Source organism: Tupaia chinensis, unplaced genomic scaffold (assembly GCF_000334495.1).
Source record: "Tupaia chinensis unplaced genomic scaffold, TupChi_1.0 Scaffold143584_1, whole genome shotgun sequence".
NCBI classification, from domain to species: Eukaryota; Metazoa; Chordata; class Mammalia; order Scandentia; family Tupaiidae; genus Tupaia; species Tupaia belangeri.
The window spans coordinates 4,135,291-4,142,843 of record NW_006203430.1 but is presented as its reverse complement, the minus strand read 5'-3'; the positions used below and the strand labels follow the sequence as shown (position 1 = coordinate 4,142,843).

The 7,553-nt window shown below is 40.3% G+C and overlaps 1 pseudogene; it reads right to left on the bottom strand.

Annotated features, from left to right (window-relative positions):
* Positions 1-1,388: 1,388 nt before the first annotated feature.
* Positions 1,389-3,215, bottom strand: LOC102471810 (rho guanine nucleotide exchange factor 6 pseudogene; annotated as a pseudogene).
* Positions 3,216-7,553: the final 4,338 nt, after the last annotated feature.

Genomic DNA, 7,553 nt, shown 5'->3' with positions numbered 1-7,553 from the left:
TTTGAGCCACCAGGTCCAGGACTTGAACCATGGTTGACTACATGGGAATCCAGTGACATAGTCATTACGCTAACTGCTGGTCTCTCCTCTGAGTTTTTTACATAGATTGTCAACCCCCTCCTCAAAAACGCTTCTTGGGACCAGCAGTTAGCATAATTGCTATGTCGCTGGACTCCCACGTAGTCAACCGCAGTTTGTGTCCCGGACTCGGTGGCTTAAAACTCATGCCGGGCACGTGTGCGTGCATGCCCAAGATCCCGAGAGGAGAATGGAGGAGAAGGGACTGCGGCGTGGCCATCACCCCTGGGGGGTGATTTCTCGCTTTCTGCCTCTCTGTCTCTCTCTGTCTGTCTGGCGAGTGCACGTGCCCTATAGCAAAAACCTCTGAAAAAAAAAAAAAAGACATAAGTCTTTTTGATAACTAAGTTTGCTCTACTTGAAGTTTTCTTTTTTTTTCCTTCAAGTTCCATTAGAGACTAAATACGGAATATAGAATGATTATCATGTTGTTTGATTTATTGAAAGTAAATGAATACTGCCCCCTCTCTAGTCCTGTTAAATCCTAAGGATTTTCTAGGAGCAAATAAACCACAAAGCTAATTTAGATCTAAAAAATTTACCTTACAAACACCCTTTCAGTATAGCAAAATTATTTCAATTTTCCACCATAAGTTGTAAAGAGACAATGGTTTGTTCAGTCATTCCTGGGGGGAAAAATGGTAAAATTTATATCACAAATTTAAGTTATAATATTTGTTTTTAAAATGTTATCAATGATGGGACCAGAAGATGGCATAATGGTTACATCACTGGACTCTCATGGACTTGACCATGGCTCAAGTGCTGGACTTGGTGGCTTAAATAACTCACGCCAGGCACACATGCATATGTGCCCAAAATTCTGAGAGGAGAATAGAGGAGAAGGGAGTGCTATGTGGCCATCCCCCTGAAGGGGTGATTTCTCACTTTCTGTCTCTCTGTCTCTCCAGCGAGCACACGTGCCCTATATCAAAAATCTATCTTAAAAAGGTTACCTAAATGTTATCAACGATAACAGTGAGACTGTTTACAATATTAATAATTTGGGTCTGGATGCTGCCTGGCCAAGGCAGAGCTACACGGGCACATCCCCAGTTCATGTCGAGAACTCCCTGAGGACACCAGTCGTGTGTGCCGATAATTCAATTTGCTGAGGCTGAGGGTGAATGGTGGCATCACGACCCAGTCATGGGTGTTGTGTCTGTCTCTATCCCGCTCTCTCTCTCATGGAGTAAATAAATGAACTTTTTTTTTTTTTTCAGAGCCAAATGAGTGAGTTGAGTCAAATCATTAAGCTGGACATTTCAAGACACCTTGAAGGGACGCTCTGCCCAGTTACACAGTGATGGTCATGGAAGAATCGAGGTCTTGCTACTAGACTCCGCTCAAATACACTCATCGGTTTGCTTCAACCAGCTTTTCTAGGTCCCTTCTTGACTTCAGTTCTTCTTCCAGGCATTGCTTCATTCTTTTATTCTCCTGCTTCCGTTCTTTGACCTCATTGTTCAAGGCATAAACAGTATCAACAAGGCTCTTCGATGACGGTCTGGCCATTGCTTCTGGTTTCTTCAATGGTAAGTTTCTCTTCCTCAGGGATAAGATTTGTGGAACAGAATATTTGGGAGTAGTAGAGCCATGGCCTTGTTCAAAGTTTGCACTGGTGCAGTAGGCTCCAACCACGTTAAGAATCTGAGCATCCTCTTCCAGAGCAGCTGTACTTTTCCTAATCACACATTCCTCCTCCAATAGTTTCCTCTCAGTCTCTTTCATGAAGAAACTGTTCCATGGTTTTGGAGCTTTTACTAGACTCCTCTTTATAACCTAGTGCTGCTGATGGTTTAAGTGTAGGTACAGGTCGTAGACAACTGAAAATCCATGGTTTACAATTTGAGGAGGCTCCAAGGGTCACCAGGGCTGTCCAGTAGAGCTAAAGGACTGGGAAAATGTGGAATGAGCACTACAAGGTGACGATGATGTTTTGGACAATGAACTGCAAAAGGTGAGTCCCCTGATGAGTCTGGTTGGCTTCTCCATCCATTCCTGGAAGTCCAGGTTGCTGTTGCAATGGACCACAATTCTTTCTACCGTGTGATCTGTGGTTTCAAATGTGTGCTCATTCCCGTCAATTTCATCTAATCTCGTCACTGCCATTTCTGCTATTGGTATTTTTCTCTGATAGCTAAACCCACTCATTCAAGGACTTGCAGATATCGTTATCAAGACAAAAAACATAAGGTACTGCTCCTCTTGTTCCTCACATGTTCCATACTGCACCGTTACTTGTGACGTAAAGATCACATATCTCAAGGTCTTAATATTCTCCCCTTCCTATGCCTGAATAAGCTCAGAAAGTATCTGCAAGTCTGGCTATTTTCTCTTTCTCAGTTCTTGGCATTGCCCCATGAGAGTTTTGAAGGTGATGATTGCTTTCAGAATATCCTGATGATCGGGATGAGTGTCCTCCAAATGCTACTCCAACTCTTGCAAGAGAGTGACATACTTTTCCAGTTGCATGAATGGCTTGCCGAGGCTCGTTGTTAAAATGAGGATACCCGGGCTGCATGCACCTTGATTTTCCATACTTTTTTTCAGATTGTCACTGTGCTGGGTGAGCACATGTACAGCTGAAGGATGATTTGCACAGTAAGCCAGATACCTAGATTGAAAATGAGGCATGGGATTCAGTAGACCACCTCCTACTTTGTGTTGATTTTCTGGAAACTGAACATTCCTCCAAGGCTTGGCAGAGAGTTTGTTGAAATGTGCACACATCTTCAAAGTTTCCCAGTAAAGACGTGAACTCCACCGGACTTAGATGGTTATGGGACTAAAGGGGTCTTAAGTAAGTAAGAAGAGACTGAAGATCCTTAGCATACTCTTTTTTGGTGTCCAAGGTATTCTATAGCACCACACTGTAATAATAATTCTTTGTAAGTGGAGTAGTTTCAAATCCCTTGACAGCCTTGGGGAAACGTCTCTCACTGGATTTAATTTCTCAGACACAGTTGTTAGGGAACCAGTCTGTTCTCCCATTTAATGTTCCTTCCCACCAGCCTCCTTCTTCAACTCAGTGACTTAAATGATGTCCCCTTTACAGACTACAGTTCACCTTTGTTAGTTTGCTTAAAGTTGAATCTTGCCTTTACTATCAACTGATGACTTCCATTTTTCGTCATTTTCTAAGGCAGGAGTTCTTAACCAGGATAAGTTACATATGAATTGGGTTTTCATAAAAAAAAAAAAAACTTTAAAAAAAAAGTATTAATCATTTGGAATTTGAGCTTGTGAATCATAGTTGCAGTCTTAAATAAATCTCAACATCTAAAAATATGTGGTTATCTTCTGACATTTAAAAATCCATTTGCATTTTTATCAGTTATCCACGCTCATGGTTAGAGATTCATGTTGTTCTTCAAGACTTGTGATAAAAATAGCAGTCAGCTGTCTAACTCCCCTTCTCAGTGCCAATACCCTCTTCCCAGAGGCAACTGCTTTGAACTCTTTTTTTTTTTAGTTTATTTATTTATTTCCATGAATGAGTTTATTTATTTATCCTACAGAGAGATGTAAGAGAGAGACTGAGATACAGTACCCCTGATAGGGTCCTGATGCTGCAGTCTACCCCCACCCTTAGCCAGGTCTATATCATGGGCACCTGTGTGCCTGCTCTGCTCAAGGAGGTCTCTGAAGGGAACCAGCAGCCTTCCCATGTGGATCAGCTTAGCGAAGCATCATGTTTAACACTGCATAACCATCTGGCCCCTACTCTGAAATCTTAACTAATTCACGTGATGTTTACCTTAACATTGCTAAGTGGTATGCGTATATTGTTAATTCTTTATGGTGAGGGACAAATCTTCATTAATCTTTTGCATTTCTGAATGTCTCACCAGCTGAGGCAGAGATAAGTCTCTCCAGAATAGAGAGCAGATTTGTTTGTTGTCCTGTATGAAAAAGATCATGTTTCCTTCTGGGGCAAAGTTTGGCTTGCTTTCCAGCTCTCCAGTGGAAACTTAGAATTCATCTTTCTTAGGACGGGCAGGTGGCATGGTGGTTGAGGGCATTGGACTCCCACATGGCCGACTGTGGTTTGAGTCCCAGACTTGGCAGCTTGCTTTCTCACTTTCCCTCTCTCTCTCTCTCATTCTGTCCCTCTCTGGTCAAATAAATAAATGCATTTAAATAAAATAATTCTTTAAAAAATAAAGAATTCATTTTTCTTGGGGTGGTCCATTAGTGCAGTGGTTAAGGGCTATGCATTGGGAGTTGAATCCCACATGGTAAACCATAGGTTGAATTTCAGTACCTTTTGCTTGAAAAAACATACCAAGAACATGTGTATATGTGCCCCAAATCCTTACAGGATGAAAATATGAGGTAAAAGTGTGGCTGAAAGAAGTAAGGAAGGGAGTCACATTTATAACCTCAATGTGACTTACCAGGAAGGAATGTTGGGATCAGCAGATGGAGTATGGTTACGTCACTGGACTCCCATACAGTCAACTGCAGTTCAAGTCCCAGATCCAGCAACTTAAACTCAGCACTGGACACATGTGCGTGTAGGCCCAAAATTCTGAGAGGAGAATGGAGGAAAAGGGATTGCGGCATGGCCATCCCCCCAGGCGGTGATTTCTTGCTTTCTGTTTCTTTGGGGAGCACAGGCACTCTATAGCAAAAATCTCTCTAAAAAACATAAAATAAAAAGAAAGAAACAGAAAAAAAAATCATTCATTTTCATGAGTCTGCTAAGGCAGTTAACATATCAATTTTTCTCTTTTCTTTTTCTAAAAGAATTATTTTATTTCATTATTATTATTTTTTAATTTGACCTGAGAGAGACAGAGAGAGAAAGCAAAAGTAAGAAAGCAAGTTGTCAGGTCCGGAACTTGAACTACATCCTGCAGCCATGTGGGAGTCCAGCTCCCTTAACCACCATGCCACCTGCTGGCCCCCATATCAATTTAGGTTTTAGCTTCCAAATGTCACTACTGTTGTCTTCTCTCTCATTCTTTTTGTCCTTATGGACTTATGAGTATTATTTTTTACAACTCCCTCATTGCCATTTTATTGAGTTTTATGAGAGATTAGAGACTCTCATTTTAATAGGAAGTTAACCATACAGAATTCTGCTTAAGCCTTCCATGTCTCAGTCTGTAACAAGAGACCTTGCCTAAGTTGTATTGCTTTCATAGAAAGATTGAGCTTGCCTTAATACTTTCTTGATGGACAATCAAGAAAGAATTTCCTCCAAGTTTTCTGCTAGTCACTGAAGCAAGCTCTCCTGAACTCATAGAAGTCTCACCAAAATATCCCATTTATAACCTTAATGTGACTTACCAGCCAGGTACAATTGGGGTGACTGGAATATCTACTCACAGACACTGAATTAGCCAATAATTGTGCTATCCTCTAGGCTACATTACTCTCATCAATAAGGATGTCAGAAATACTGTTGAAAACTTTCCAAAAATGCAATGAGTACAACAAGCAGCCATAATTAGACTGGGTAATGTGGCATATAGTCTTTTGGAATTTGAAAGAATTAAGTAGGTATGTTAACTTGAATTCCTACTCTATCAAGATCATTACCTTTTTTCTTAAAGGGCTAAATAGTAGGTCTTTTAGGTTTTGCTGTCCCTATGGTCTTTTGCAACTATTAGATTCTGCTGTTACAGTGCAAAAACAACTGTAGACAATATGAAAACAAATGAATATGGCTATATTCCAGAAAAGCCTTAATTATAAAAATAGCTAAAGACCTGGAGTTGGCTGATTGGTCATACTTGGCTGAACTCAGCTCTATTATCATATTATTTCTGAACCTCTCTAAGCTTTATGGTCTGACTGGATTGGACAGAGACTGAGAGTCACAAATGAGCCACTTGTGACTCAACCAAAAATATTAGCTCCTTGTCTTTCTGAAGCACTTGATAGTTTTGTTTAGTCAATTTTTTCAAAGAGATTTTAGGCCAATGCCCTACTATCTCTCCCTCTACTTCCTCATCTTTTTCTTCCTTTTTCCTTTTGGTAGTTAGCACAGTTCTCCAAACCAGAAGAGAGATCTGCCCTTGTTCAATGCAGGCACTGTTTCAGTCCTGTAGAATTCAGCTGTGCCTGTAGAGACATGCCTTTAATGATGGAATTTCCAGTTTTCAAGTAAGGGATTCAGCTACTTCATCTTTTTACTGAAGTTGAAACAAAAAGAAAAGAGACTTAACCAAAACAAGGCTTTGAAGTTGGCCATCAAAAGAATTTCCTTAGCATGGCAGTTGAAAGCTTTTAAAACTAGATAGGCTTTTAAAAATAGGGTGAGTACCATCTCCCTATGAAGTTTATGTGTGAGTCTAATTACAACAAAGGATATCAATTGAAATAACCTTTATAGAGTCTTTGATTTAAATAGCTGGGAGTATTTCTGGTAAATAAGGGATGAGAGATGTACCTCTAGAGAATATTTAAGAGTTCCTTTGTTAAATATTTTATGTTGTGAGGTAGGAGCTGCAGGGTTCTGGAAGCTGAAACAACAGCTAAAACATAACTCGGTTGGTAGAACTGTAAATTAGTACAGCCTTGCTAGAGAGAAATTTAGGATATTTAACAAAATTTAAAATACACATAAACTGTGATCCAAAAGCATATTTCAAGATTATAATAGGACAAGCGTGGCATGTATAAGATTATAATATTGTTATTTTTAATAACAAGAGATCTATCAACAAGGAATTAATTAAAATAATTACGATATATCCATTGCAGTAAAATACTGTCTATCTTCTAAAAAAGAGAGAACTTTATTTTGGCATGGAAGATGTCTATGACACAAAGCAAACAGCAAACTGTTAGTTAGCTGGATGGAATATGTATGAGAATATGTTCCCTGTCTCTGTATTGTTTGAACTTTTACAAAAGTAATATATTATGAAGGAGGAAAATAATCATGCTTTCTGCTTGGGCAATAAAAATCAGCTGTAATTGTTATTGTCACTGCTTAAGAGGCAAAGCAAAGAGCAGGATATTGGGCTAAAAAGATTGTTGGTCATCCACCAATTTCTTCACATAGGATATTGATAGTAAGACATTTAAAAAATATATCAGGGCTGGCCCTATGGCTTGGTGGTTAAGAGAGCAAGATCCCACATGGTCAACCATGTGGTTTGAGTCCCAGCCCCATCGGCTTAAAAACATTCCAGGAGAATATGTATATGTGCCCCAAATCCCAGCAAGATGGAGGAGAAGGAGTCACAGCGTGACCACACCCCATTGGGGATTGCTTTCTCTCTTTCTCTTTCTCTCTTTCTGTGTGTGTGTGTGTGTGTGTGTGTGTGTGTGTCTAGTGAGTGCACATGCCTTCTGGATAATTTTTTTTAAGAATTTATTTTAGGGGGAACCAGCAGTTAGCGTAATGGCTATGTCGCTGGACTCCCACGTAGTCGACCGTGGTTCGCGTCCCGGACCCGGTGGCTTAAAACTCATGCCGGGCGCGTGTGCGTGCGTGCCCATGATCCCGAGAGGAG